General features: G+C 45.4%; 1 protein-coding gene across 1 annotated transcript in view; it reads left to right on the top strand.

Annotated features, from left to right (window-relative positions):
* Window positions 1–445: 445 nt before the first annotated feature.
* SLC45A4 (solute carrier family 45 member 4) overlaps window positions 446–15068 on the top strand; it is a 148484-nt gene continuing 133861 nt past the window's right edge. Inside the window, exon 1 of the mRNA XM_079984282.1 lies at window positions 446–643. The gene's annotated coding sequence lies outside the window, so the exon portion shown is untranslated. The remainder of the gene's footprint in view (window positions 644–15068) is intronic.

Here is a 15068-nt window from a genome sequence, read left to right as displayed (position 1 = left end):
CACAGCTGAGTTGGGGGCACATAACTCGGATGCCACTGATGTCTCGCTCATCAGCAGGGAAATGCTTGGGCCGTATCTATCCCCTTGTCTGCCCTGTTACCTTTTGGACACCCCGATCTTCTAGAAGATAGTGCCATCTGCCTCCAGTTGAGTTTAACGCCAGAAAGCCAGTCAGTTCTAATGGCACTAGACATTACTCAGATTAGCTACACACCCTTTCATGCACCGCCCCCCAAGGAGAGACCTGTAACATTCATTTTTAGCCTACTTTAACGAGGGACATCGGCAAATACTGAGTCGCAGGACAGAACTGAGCTTTGAATGCCGTTGTCACCTTAGGGGTTATTGAGCATCATGCATACATTAAGCAAACAATTTTGCTTTTTATCTTAATATGCGCTGATCTCATCCATCGGGGAGGGGGGTGGGGAGCAGGAAGGCTGCGAGAGGAGAGCATCTTCCTCGTCCGCGGATGTACCCAATACGATGGTGGGGGGGAGAGGAAGAACTTGCAAGCAAGCAAGCAAGCGCTGCAGGATCGGACTGGATTTTGGAGAGCAGAGGAAAAGGGGGTCCTGTTTCTCAGCCAGCTGCCTCGTTGTGATTGCTGGCACTGCTGGGGGAATAAGAGAAGCGAGAAAGGGTAAGTCAGCAAAACCAGCTACCTCTATCATGACCATCCCTGTGAGCAGAAGCAGTTTTGTTGATGAGTAGAGGCAGAAGGAAAAAGAAAGAGCGAGAGCTGTGCGTGTGTGTGTGTGTGTGAGTGTGAGAGAGAGTGTGTGTGTGTGTGTGTGTGTGTGTGTGTGTGTGTGTGTGTGTTTTCTAGCATAGATGGTGGAACTGGCCAGAACTGATATTTTGCTACTTTTCCAAAAAAAAAAAAAAAGGAAGAGGGAAATGGCAGTTAAGGAGCAGGCTGCACAATTCCTTCTCCGATATACAGCAGCCGTTCGGGGCTAATGAAAGGCTGGTGAATTCAGACGTCTGTAAACTCTGCTGGTGCAAGGCAAGGCAAACGGAGCTGCGTTATTGATATTGTATAACGGCTTCGAGTGTGTTAGATATAGGCTGTTCGGAATGAATTGGGCAAGGTCACATGGGACACGGCGGAGTGGCAGGAACGTAAACACACACATGCATCTCAATGGAAGCACACCGTAGGTTTCTTCGACCTGTGAAATTGAGAGTGCTTCCCGGTAGAAGGGGGGTTCTGGGTGCTGAATAAGGGGACCCGGTGCAGAGGGTCCGATGGCTGAATGTTCAGTTGAAGTGCAAAAGGAGGGGGGAATTTTCACTGCTGCAGCTTCTCTCACCACCACTGCCTGACACCTGCCAAGAGCTCCTCTGCTTGCTTCATGTTCCTTTTATGGGCTTTTATCACACGCATTAGACGGCTGGGTGGTAAACAAATGGGGTTAATGGATCATGAAATGAATGCTGGTTCTGCAGAAGGATTCAAGGTGTGGTGAGCTTTGCATCTGGTCACCTAAGTGCTGTTGACTTTCAGGTGTGAGGAATCGACACCTTTTACACCAGCAAACCACAGAGGGGCTGCCCCAAAACCCTCTCTCCTTTTTTTTATTTGCTAAACCCTGCTGTTGGTCCATGATAATAATAATAATTTATTTGTACCCTGTCCATCTGGCTGGGTTGTTCAAGCCACTCTGTGTGACTTCCAGCATACATAAAAACAGAGTAAAACATCAAACCTTAAAAAGGTTTGCCTTCAGATGTTTTCTAAATGTTATATAATTACTCAGGGGTGAGCTCCCATTGCTCAGTCCCTGCTCCCGCCAACCTAGCAGTTTGAAAGCACGTCAAAGTGCAAGTAGATAAATAGGTACTGCTCCGTCGGGAAGGTAAACAGTGTTTCCATGCACTGCTCTTGTTCGCCAGAAGCGGCTTAGTCACGCTGGCCACATGACCCGGAAGCTGTATGCCAGCTCCCTCGGCCAGTAAAGCGAGATGAGCGCCACAACCCCAGAGTTGTCCATGACTGGACCTAATGGTCAGGGGTCCCTTTACCTAGACATCTGATGGGAGGGCATTCCACAGGGTGGGCACCACTACCAAAAGTGCCCTCCGCCTGGTTCCCTGTATCTTCAATTCTCACAGTGAGGGAACCGTCAGAAGACCCTCAGTGCTCAATCTCAGTGTCCAGGCTGAACGATGGGGGTGGAGATGCTCCTTCAGGTATACAGAGTCAGAAGCATTATCATTATAAAGCAAGAGGCTAAAAAAGTGTGACTAAATAAAATTGTCTTCACTAAAAGTAAGCAATGAAGAGGCTGGGCTTACTTCACCTAGGAGCCTTTGCCAAATCCTGGACACTCCAAACCAGGGGTCAGCAAACTTTTTCAGCAAGGGGCCAGTCCACTGTCCCTCTGACCTTGTGGGGGGCCGGACTATATTTTGAAGAGGGGAAAAAATGAACGCATTCCTATGCCCCACAAATAACCCAGAGATGCATTTTAAATAAAAGGACACATTCTACTCATGTAAAAGCATGCTGATTCCATCCGTGGGCCATATTGAGAAGGCAATTGGGCCGTATCTGGCCCCTGGGCCTTAGTTTACCTACCATGCTCCAAACCCCTGCATGTAAGCCCACCTTAGCTCAGCTGGCAGCAGCATCTGAAGGAGGTGTGGAATAAAGGTCCTAGACTGGTTTGTAGGTGACTGGCTGGGGATGCAGGGCTTTAAAAAGTCAAATCCAGCACTTTTAATTGAGCCTGGAAGCAAAGCAGCAATTAGGGGAGCCAAGAGAGGGTCTGTGTGATATTATCTGAACTCCCATCAGCAGCTCATTCCAGGCCAGTTGAAGCCTCTGGACTGACCAAAGGCAGCCCCACGTGAACTATATTACAGTAACCTAGCTTTGAAGTGAGAGTCAGTGTGATGTATTGTTTAGAGCGTTGGACTAAGACCTGGGAGACCAGGGTTCAAATCTCCACTCGGCCATGAAGCTCCCTGGGTGAGCTTGAGACGCTCGTTTGCCTCTCAGCCTAACCTACCTCACAGGGTTGTTGTGGGGGATTAAATGAGGAGGGGGAGAATCAATGAGCTCCGTAGAGAAAAAGGTGGGATATAATGGCGATGAAAGAAAGAAAGAAAGAAAGAAAGAAAGAAAGAAAGAAAGAAAAAGATGTGCATAAGGTTGGGAGCTCAAGAGCAAGGAACATGCGTTACAACAGCAGCAAGAATACTTATTGCAAAGTATTGGAAGACACAAGATTTACCCACCCGGGAAGAATGACAGATGAAGGCGATGGACTATATGGAACTGGCGGAAATGACTGGCAGAATCCGAGACCAGGGAGAAGAGTCGGTGGAGGAAGACTGGAGGAAATTTAAAGACTATTTACAGAAACATTGTAAAATTAATATTTGTTAGGATGTTGGAATAATATTATATGATTTTAGCAGGAATGATATAAAGGATTTGGGAATAACTGACTATTAATTGGTGAAAGGAGGAAAAGTAAAGCTACATTATACTAAGACAATTTACAGGACAAAAATTTTAAAAGAGGGAAAGGATTTGCTGAAATAGATAATCGACCTAGAATACAAAAAAGGGAGGTGTGAGGAGGTCAAGGAAATAAGTTAGTGAAAGAATTGTAATGAGGAGATCTGATGTATTTTCTTTTTTGCGTTTTTGTTTTTGTTTAATGGGTTTTATTTCTCTGGGGTTTTTTTATATTGAGATGTGTTGTTTTGTTTTTGTTTAATGTTTAATGTGGTATGTTTACTTTTTCTTTCTGTAACGGTTGAAACTTTAATAAATATTATTTGGGGGGGGGGGAAACAAGAGCCAGGAACATGCTCCCAAGAATGACACTTGTGATGATAATAATTAATATCATTGTTGTTTTCTAGTTAGTTTTCTCCTTCTCCTTCTTCTCCTCCTCCTCCTCCTCCTCCTCCTCCTCTTCTCTCTTCTCCCTTCTCCTTCTTTAGCAGTACCTTCCCTTTCTCATTGCCACTTCCAGTTGAGTCCTATAAATTAGACTCTGGGGGTAGCTGTCAGGGCCAGCCCACACATGGGGCAAGGTCAGGAAATCACCTCAGGCAGCAGGTTCCATAGGGGCAGCAGATCTAATGTGGATCTTAATTCAGGGCTGGCCCACTGTGGCGATCACACAGGGTCCCCGGATGTTGAACGGTCTGTTGATCCCTGTACCACCACTGTGATCGCTCCTCCGCTGCCACCAACCTGTTAAAAGGTAAAGGTAAAGGTACCCCTGCCCGTACGGGCCAGTCTTGACAGACTCTGGGGTTGTGCGCCCATCTCACTTAAGAGGCCAGGGGCCAGCGCTGTCCGGAGACACTTCCGGGTCACGTGGCCAGCGTGACATCGCTGCTCTGGCGAGCCAGAGCCACACACGGAAACACCGTTTACCTTCCCGCCGGTAAGCGGTCCCTATTTATCTACTTGCACCCGGAGGTGCTTTCGAACTGCTAGGTTGGCAGGCGCTGGGACCGAGCAGCGGGAGCGCACCCCGCCGCAGGGATTCGAACCGCCGACCTTTCGATCGGCAAGTCCTAGGCACTGAGGCTTTAACCACCTGCGTCCCAACCTGTTACTCTCTCGTAAAACACTGAATCCAGTCGGTTGTTAAAAGTGAACCAAAAAAAAAAAAGTTTATTTTACAAACATTGACAAGTTTATGATTTCTCAGATAATATTCCTGTCAGTAACTTAACTTTAGTTTCTTTACCAGCCTATACTTTCCTAATACCTTCTGACTGATTATCTCAACTGTTTGACTGACTCCTGTTAACAAATTCTCTCCCTCTCTCACACCAGACTAGCCCAACCCACCGACTTATCTTCCCTCTCTCCTATAACTCCAGACTGTCTTCTCAACCACTCTAACTCCTCTTAACAAATTCTCTCTGTGCTTAAACCTTATACACAGTTAACTCTGCCCCTTGGTTAGTTATCTTACAATTAGATAACCATTTCTCTGGGACGCGGGTGGCACTGTGGGTTAAACCACAGAGCCTAGGACTTGCCGATCGGAAGGTTGGCGGTTTAAATCCCCGCGACGGGGTGAGCTCCCGTTGCTCGGTCCCTGCTCCTGCCAACCTAGCAGTTCGAAAGCACGTCAAAGTGCAAGTAGATAAATAGGTACCGCTCCGGCGGGAAGGTAATTGGCGTTTCCGTGCGCTGCTCTGTTTTGCCAGAAGCGGCTTAGTCCTGCTGGCCACATGACCCGGAAGCTGTACGCCGGCTCCCTCGAGATGAGCGCCGCAACCCCAGAGTCGGCCACGACTGGACCTAATGGTCAGGGGTCCCTTTACCTTTACCTTTTTAACCCTTTCTCTATGAACCCAGTATGATGTCACACACATAGGAGGGCAAACGCCACACCCACCTATGAAACAAGGGGAGGTGGTGGCCTCAGCTGCTCCTTATCTTGCAGGCACCTCTTCCGGAAAATAAGAAAGCCGCTTGCCAGCTGCAAAGGGTTTATGCACTTCCAATCTGGCACAGGGAGGGCTTTTAGGGGCCAGAGAAAGATCAGGCGGGTGGCCATTAGTCACCCGCCTATTTCACTTTGCTCAGAGCACTGCCTCATTGACACGGCTGGCTCTTCTTGAAGGAGACACATGGGTCTGATCTCAGCAAAGTGGACTAATCTTCTCCCCACCACCGCCTTTCCCAAGAGCTGGAATTACCGCCCTAAGAGAAAATATTATGAAAATGATTTACAGGTGGTACATGACCCCAGTTAAGCTTGCGAAGATTTATCATCTGCCCAATAATAAATGTTGGAAATGTAATGAGACTGAAGGTACCTTCTTTCACCTTTGGTGGACCTGCCCAAAGATAAAAGCCTTCTGGGAAATGATTTATAATGAAATTAAGAAGGTACTTAAATGTACTTTTCACAAGAAACCAGAGGCATTTCTCTTGGGCATGGTCGGCCAATTGGTGTTAAGGAAGGATAGGACTTTTTTTATGTACGCCACTACAGCAGCAAGGATCCTTCTAGCAAAGTATTGGAAGACACAAGAACTCCCCACACTGGAAGAATGGCAGACGAAAGTGATTGACTTTATGGGATTGGCAGAAATGACTGGCAGAATCCGTGACCAAGAGAAGGAGACGGTGGAGGAAGACTGGAAGAAGTTCAAAGCTTATCTTAAGAACTGTCACAATATTGATGAGTGCTAAAATGTCAAGGGGAAGGAAGATGCAGAATTGCAGCTGAAAATGTTTGAGGATTTAAGGGGAAATTGAGAAAGATAACAAATTTAAATTTAATTGGCTAAAAGGGTTGCTGAAAAATTGTGAAATAAGGATGCAAAAAGGGTGAGGTATGGGGAAGTCCGAGAAAAGAGGCTTATGAAAATGAGGTTAAGAATTTATATTTGTGTGTTTGTTTGTATTGATTGATGTTTTTATGTTGTTGTTGTTGTTTTGCTTTGTTTTAAAATTGGAAAACCAATAAAAATTATTATTAAAAAAAAAAGAGCTGGAATTACCGTATTTTTCGCTCCATAAGGCGCACCTGACCATAGGGAGCACCTAGTTTTCAGAGGGGGAAATCAAGGGGAAAACTATTTCTTCCCCCTCCCCAGCTCAGGGAGCAGCGGACAGGCTGCACACAGCCTGTCCGCTTCTCCAAGTGCTTCTCGGGGCTGTGGGGGGAAGCCCGGTTTCCTCCCCCCCCCCCAGCCCCAAGGAGCAGTTCTGGGAGAAGCGAGCCTGTCTGCTTCTCCCAGACCTTCTCCCTGCTTCTGTGGGAGGTGGGGGAATTCCCCCCCCCCACACTCCTTAAAGGGTGGCCAGTCAGTCCCTTCTCCCTCCTGGGGAAAAGCCCGCAAGAGCAGTGGGGGCTTTTCCTGCCTGCCTGCCTCCCCCCTGCATTCGCTTCATAAGATGCACACACATTTCCGCTTACATTTTAGGAGGGGAAAAGTGCGTCTTATAGAGCAGAAAATACGGTAAATAGCTTCGGGAGGAAGGACGAATGCTAAGCTCAGAAAGGCTGTGCTTGTGCTAGAATGGACGGCCAATGGAGACATTTGTCACCTATCTGGGTAAACTGGGCCATTGGCTCCAGTCAGTGCTCCTGCTTATGAACTGAGCAAAATTGGCTGCATTCCTGGTGTCTTAACTATTCATTGATTAACCTACCCAGTGCCAGCTGCAGGTTTGGAGCGGGGAAGGGGGCAAGACAGCCTTGTGAGCCAACTTCTGCACTGCTGCCACTCATATTCTTCGCCAAAGGAAATCCACGCGAGTAAGTGCTGTACGCCTGGAACTCCTCGCTCCTTGGAGAACTGGGCAAGGGGTGCAGCAATTTGTCAGAAGTAAAATTATGTAGCTAAGACAGTCTAAACCAGGGATTGTCAACCTGGCCCCTACCACCCACCAGTGGCCATTTCAGGATGCTAGGTGGGCGGTAGGGGGTTCTACGGCACAAGCGGAATCCTCCTTCCATCGAGCACTGGTGGGCGGTAAGGAAATTTTACCATCAAAAAGGATGCATTAGTTGACTACCCCTGGTCTAAACTGTTAGGGAAAAATCTAGGTGCGAGGCTGCTCAGTCACCCAGCTCATCGGGTCCCTGCGGAATAAAGGAAGGAGTCCAGCCACCAACCAGAGCAAATAGCTGTAGACCAAAGTTTATTGCTCAACAGGTTCAAAGAGGAATTTTGCACCCCAAGGATGGGGTGACAAGGACTTTTAAAAGTTTCTATCTTATCCCAGCATACAGTTCATTAAGCATCATCGCTACATCATTGCTACATCAGAAAAGGGGAGGGTTATACATGATTAACATAGGAGGAATGTGTTGGGGCGACAGTTGGATATAGGATATGTATAGGGAAGTACCGTATTTTTCGGCCCATAGGGCGCACCTAGTTTTTTGGGGGGGAAATAAAGAAAAAAAATGTATCCCCCCCCCCCCGGCAAGCCCGAGCTTCCCCCGACCCCAGCCCCCAGAACAGGCTGCTATCCGCAAGCCTAGGGAGCCCGGCGGGAAGTCGCGACAGTCTCCCCAGGCTTGCAGATATCTGCCCGAAGCCCGGGCCCCGAGTCGCACAGCTCTCCCACGGCTTGCGGAGAGCTGCGCGAAGCCCAAAGCCTGCAGGCAGCTCTTCACAAGCCCAAAGCCTGCAGGCAGCTCTCCACAAGCCGTGGGAGAGCTGCGCGACTTCGCGCCGGGCTCGCACGGCTTGCGGATAGCTTCCTGAAGCCTGCATTCACCCCATAGGACGCACACACATTTCCCCTTCATTTTTGGAGGGGGAAAAGTGTGTCCTATAGGGCAAAAAATACGGTACATTCTAAGTACCTACTACAAGAGGACAATAGAACTTTGGTTTGCATAGTCTGGCACCTAGGCAATCACGGAGGAGTGCCTTTGCTCAGCGATTGACACCTATGAGTACCTTCCTGTGAATACATGGCTTCCTGCTTGAGTGATTTTGGTGGGGACCGAGTAGTTTCCAAGTCCTTGGCCAATGAAGCAAATTGGCGGTGGAATGAAGGAAACTGGCAAAGGAGTTGATTTTATATGATTTTTAAAGCTAGGTAACTTCCCTGAGCTGTCAAGTCGAAAGGGTTCATTTATGCACAATATTTGTAACATTGAACAACTTTAAAGATGTGCCCCCACCCGTAATTTCCGTAACAAAACCATAAGAGAAGAAGAGCCCAGCTAGATCGGCCACTCAGTGTGCATTTGGTTTGAGTATCCTGTTCCCTGGAGTTGGCCAACTAGATGTTTTTGGAAGCCCACAAGCCAGGACTGTTTGATGGACCTGCTAGTCTGTGATCCACAAGGTGTGTTAACCAACGTCCCTCAGGTTTCATAAGCCATGAGATTCCGACTAAACACCTTGTATGCAGTAACAGCAGCCAGAATTTTGCTGGCACAGAAATGGAAACAGGAAGAGATGCCCACGAAAGAAGAATGGAGGATGAAACTGATGGAACACGCAGAAATGAACAGATTGACGGGGAGAATTAGGAACCAACGTGACCAGAGATTCTCCGAGGACTGGAAGAAATTTACAGGGTATATCAAAAATTTCTGTGATGAGCAAATAACGTTCGTTGGCTTTCAAGAAGCTCTGTGAAATTACTGTTAGAAATATTGTTTAAAAAATAAGATGTGATTAAGAGTATTTGAGTGCAATATAATATTGGGAAATGTGAGACGAGGATAAAAAATAAACGGAAAATCATCAGACAAGCTGAGGGAAGTTCTGGAAAAAAAGGGTTTAAGTTAAAAATGGATGTATAATTTTGTAAAAATGTTTTTTTTTAATGGAAAATCTAATAAAAAATATTTATTTAAAAAAAAAGTGATTCCAACTAAACATCAGGAAGAACTTTCTGCCAGTAAGAGCTGTTGGAATAGTCACCCTCAGGACGTTGTGAACTCTCCTTCCTTGGAAGTTTTCAGCAGAAGTTGGATGACCATCTGCCATGGATGCTTTATGTATTTTTTAAAAAATATTTTTATTAGTAATTTCAACGTAACATTTTATCAAAAAACATATCATCCTTAATTCCCCCCCCATTTCCCCCTCCCCCTCCCCAAAATATACCCACCCTCGGACTTCCGGGTTAGCGCTGCCGATTAATGGCGGATTCCCTCCGAGCTCCGGAGGGAATCGGCTCCGCAGGATCGGGTCTTGTCCGCGCCGGCGACGCGGGGACCCTTAAAAATCACAGGCGCTGATGCCTGTGAACGTGGTGACTCGGCGGGCACCATTTGCGCCCCCCCAAACCGCGAAGGAGCCTTTTTAAAGGCTCAGGAACGGGGACGGGGGACGGCGCGGTGCTGTGAGTCGATTGCTCCTTCTGCGGAGCGAAGCCGCATGCCATTGTCGGAGAAGCGCTGACTTTTTCCTTGGAACAATTGGACTTAAAAATAAGAACCCGTGAGTACATATGGAATTTGGAACTTAAAAATTTTTTTCTTGAATTGGGAACGAGCGGGGAAGGGTCAAAAAGGAAGTCGCCCCCCCCCCCCCTTTGAGTAGATATTTTAACGCAAAGAGCTTGCAACTTAAGGTCGAGAGAACTCTTTTTTTTCATAAAAAAAAAAAAACCTTCACGGCTTGACGCTATAAATTTTACTGGAGGATAAACCTAACGTTAGGAGCTAAAGTTTCACCCCCCCGGAACCCGGGGGTGCCCCGCGAGAGAACCTGTTGAGGAACCATTGAAGATTTTGACAGCTGTCAAAATAGCTGTCAAAAGGAAAGGATAAAGGGAACTTTGTCTTTGTTGCATCTGCTGGCTATATTTGTTGCAATTTCTGGAAAATAAGGGAGAGCAGCTACAAATTAACTCACTGGTTGGTTTTTAAACTGAGAGACACTACAAAAATGGCTGAAAGAAGCAAAAATCAGACTAAACTCAACAAAATACTGGCTCTCCTGGGAAAGTTACAAGATCAGACAGATGTTTTGACTACAAATGTGAACACTCTGGCCCTGGCAGTAAACAACATTGTTGAAGCTGACAGGGAGTGGAGGCAAGAAATTTATACATATCAACAACAAGAGGAATCTGAGAGCCATGAGACTATGGAAGAGACACACGTTGCTTTTGAGGTAGTTTACACATATCAACAACAAGAGGAATCTGAGAGCCATGAGACTATGGAAGAGACACATGTTGCTTTTGAGGAAAAGGAAGGTGGACTGGTAATTTTGCAGATGTCAAGGGAGAATTACAGTTTGGGGCCTGGCATGCAGACAATAAAGGAGAATAAAAATTTGAGGTGGAAAGTTTGGACTGAGTTGGAAACTGCAAATTCGAGAGTGGAGCACCTCATTAGCATTAATTTTAAATATGGAGGGCCAACTGGAAAAATCATGGATCTTGTTGGGTCAGAGCCCCTTCGAGCCTTGGGGCTTAACCTAAAGGACTATCCAAGAGGCCGGCAGAGAGGAACTGAGGACGACTTGAGAGCCTCGGACGTGAGATCTCCAGGTTAAACAGTATTGATTGAACATTTATTGGGGACCAAACCGGGAAAGGGGGGTTGGAGTTTGATAATCCAAAGGGTACAGAATTACTAATTACTTTGTTTTAATTTGTTTTGATATTTGTATGGAAGTTGGGAAAGCCATGGAAGGGAAATATTGACTTTAAGAAATATGTTAAAGAATAAGAAATGATGCATAAGATGTTTAAGATTAGATAAGTTAAAATTGGTTGTATAAAATGGTTAAAATGAAATGAAAATGAGGAATGCAATAATAATTTAATGGAAGAATGAGGAAAGGTAAAATTACAGTATGTTAAAATCATTAAGTTTAAGGTTGAGAATTAAGTAATAAGGATTTGCAGGATTAATAATTTGAACTGGAATACAAGAAGGGGAGGGGAGAGGAGGTCTAAGAAAGAAGTTATATGAAAATAAGCAATTGAAATCTCATTTGTTTTTAATTGTTCTTTTTTTTCTAAATTTTGTATTTTTTGTTATTTTTTTCTTTTTTTGTGTGTGTGTCTATGTGTATTATTGAAATGCTAATAAATATTTATAAAAAAATATATATATATACCCACCCTCCCCTCCCCTCCCCACCCAGACTTCCTTCAGCTCCTCTCTCTGGTTTATCAACATATGTTATTTTCTGCATGTTACAAAACTGTACTGATCCTTAATTTATCTATCTAGATGTTATCAATAAGAAGTTTGTGAATGTTTATTCCAAACCTGCCAAGGACTCCAGTTCATTTTGTTGTTTCTTTAAATACTTTGTAAAGGGTTCCCATTCATCTTTAAAATCACAGTTATCCTTGTCTCATGTAGTTTGTGTGTCAATTTTGCCAATTCTGCGTAGTCCATCAATTTCTCTTGCCACAGTTCTTTGGTCGGGATTTCCTCGTTCTTCCATCCTTGTGCTATTAAGACTCTTGCCGCCGTTGTTGCATACATAAAAATATTTTTCAGTTTCCTTGGCAGGTCTTTTCCTATGCCATGGATGCTTTAGCTGAGATTCCTGCACTGCAGAGGGTTGGACTAGATGACCCTTGGGTCCCTGCCAACTCTAAGATTCTATGACTCTATGATTTTGCATCCCAAACACCTGTCTTGGACCACATAAGCCCCTGGCTCCTAAAAGCTGATGCTATGACTCATCCTCTTCAATAGTGCCCAGAAACATTCTCTTCCCAGAGCATGGCCTCTCCTGGCTACAAAACATTATAGAGCTCTCAACTAATGAAACTGAGGTGGAATCTAGACACATATTTTGAAAAATGTTGTGAAAATGCTTTTTTTTAAAAAAAAGTTTTGAAAAATATATTGAATTTGCCATAGCTCACCATCGCCATCTAGTGTCACAGTTTTACCATGCACTTTGTGACACACTTGAAACGTTTTATTTGCTGCTGTATAGCTGAGTCCCAAGTATGCACCTCCTGGTGCATTCTCATCTACTGCTTCTTTACCATTCAAAAAGTTGGACCAGACTGCTCTGCATCACCCTTAATAATAATAATAATAATAATAATAATAATAATAATAATTTTTATTTATACCCCGCCCTCCCCAGCCAAGGCCGGGCTCAGGGCAGCTAACAAGCAATAATAAAAACAAGCTGAATGAATACAACTTAAAAACAAGATTAAAATACAACATAAAAATATTAAAATGCAGCCTCATCACAGGAGGAGAAAGGAAAAAGGAAAAAGAAAGAGGGGGAGGGAATCAAATTGGCTCCAAGCCAAAGGCCAAGTGGAACAACTCTGTCTTACAGGCCCTGTGGAAAGAAATCAGATCCTGCAGGGCCCTGGTCTCAGGAGACAGAGCGTTCCACCAGGCTAGAGCCAGTGTTGAGAAGGCCCTGGCTCTGGTTGAAGCCAATCTAACTTCCTTAGGGCCCGGGACCTCTAGGATGTTGCTAGTGAAATGAAACCTAAATGAAACCTATTTTCCTACTTCAGCCAAGACCTTGCAATAAAGCAACTTATTTTAGCTCAAACCAGACTGTGTGCACACCATCACACAGTTAAAGCACAGGGCTTTTCCAAAGGAATTGTAGTTTGCCTGTCACAGAGCACCCAGCACTCTTAACGAACTATAGTTCCCAATAGTCGCTGGGGAAAATAATATACTTTAAAGGTATGGTGTCTACACAGTGTAATAAACAAAAATCTGCCCTTATTCCCTTATGGGGAACACAAGAGCCCTTATAGAGTCCTTTGCAGGTTCTCCATCGGTCAGAGAAAATAACAGAGGCCAACCAGAGAATATTGAGAAGCAAAGCAGCTAGTAAGCCTGATCTTTATTGAAACTGTTGCAACAGGGTGCTCCCCTCACACGCAGGAAAGGAGGAGGACCCAGAACCAAGGTGTGCCTGTCCTTATATAGGCATTTTAAATTGCCCGCCCTGGAGTCCAAGACCAACCCAGAAACATCATACCTGCATCACAGAAAGGGCGGTCTACAGCAGAAATCTGAGTGCTTTGTTTATCTCCTGTCTGGCAGGTTATCTGTTTTGTTGTTGTTGTTGTTGTTTTACCTGTTAATGTTTACTTGATTGGATACCCTGGGGAGCCTGGCCAGTCTTTTGTAATGACAAATACTTCGTTCCTGAGCCAGGTCACAGGCTCACCCTATTCATACACAGACAAACCCTTAAGTCAGGATTTGTGAATGAAAAGACAATGGGGAGGCTTTTCCATTTTCCTTCGACCTTGCAGAGAAATATTTGAGGTCAATTTGGGAGGGACAAAATGGTTTCAGGACTTTTTCTGTGGGGTTTCAGGCATGTGGTTTATATATTTTGTCACTGGAGTTTGGGTCTCCTGCAAGACTAGGCTTCTTTCTACTGGTTTCTAACCACTCTTCTCCTGCTTACCATATCCACATTTTTTGGCACAGGCATTCCCAGTCTCATAATCACAGAAGGGAAGTAAAGGTTTGCTAAGTTTCTGGTTGCCTCTGAAGCTTCCATTTCTTTTCTCCCTTTAAGTTTCAGTTTCCTGAGCTGAACTCCTGGACCAGTTTGCCAGAAACAACCTCTGGGCAGAAAGCAACCATTTTATAAGCTAAAAACAAAATGGCCAAGCAGTTTCATTCTTTCACCTCCTCCTATCGTGCAAATTGCAAATCGATGAAGAACAGACATTCCATGAAAGGAATTAAAGGACAAACTGGGGTAAACTGGGGTGGGGAAAAGATTTTCCATACCTTAAAAGGTGCTTGCTTTCCCATGAAGACATGCAGAAAGGAGGTTTATTTGTGTACGAAATAAATGTGAGCGTGTCGGTTAAATGTTTCCCATAACTCCCTAATCAGTTTGCACTTTCCATCCTCAGAATGTGCTGAAAGTGTGATATGAGAAGGGACGCTTGTCAACATATTTTCTTCTCACTTGGCAATTAATGCTGGTGGAATCGCCTGAGCTTCCAGAGATCTCTTTGGGAAAAGACCAAGAGAGAACAGCCTATAAAAACAGCTGTGCGGATGATGTTAACCACGGGAACTGCTGCTGGGGTCAAATGAACATGAGAAATTCGCTGTCTTCTACTGCCCTGATTCACACAAGACAAATTCAACCCAACTCTGGTCCTCCCAAGCATTTTCATGCCCTCACCCTCCTGAGCTGCAGCCAAGAACATAATAAGTGCCTGCTGGATCAGACCAATGCCCATCTAGTCCAGCATCGTGTTCCCACAGTGGAAACCTGCAAGCAGGATTCGAACACAGGAGCACTCTCCCTTCCTGTGGTTTCCAGCAACTGGTATTCAGAAGTGTTGCTGCTTCTGATAGCAAAGGCAGAGAGTAGCTTTGATGGCTAGTTGACAGCTTTATCCCCCATGAAGCTGTCTAATCCTCTCTGTGGCAGAGAGTTCCATAGATTAACTATGCTCTAAGTGAAGAAGGGTGGGAGGGTGGGTGAACTGATGCATGAGCTGAAAAGAGGAAGCTCAACGCAATGTGCAGTGGTGTATATAGGTCCCTCGGCTAATGCACGTACGATCCCATTGGCCAGAATTACCCCAGCGACCGAGGGACCACCAATTGGGTTGTTGTGGCTATCCAATCACTTCCAGTGTGGGAGAACCAGCG

The sequence above is a fragment of the Podarcis cretensis genome (genome assembly GCF_951804945.1).
Source record: "Podarcis cretensis genome assembly, chromosome: 7".
Classification (NCBI taxonomy): Eukaryota; Metazoa; Chordata; class Lepidosauria; order Squamata; family Lacertidae; genus Podarcis; species Podarcis cretensis.
Note: the sequence above shows the minus strand (reverse complement) of the source record. Positions and strands in the feature narration are given on the sequence as shown.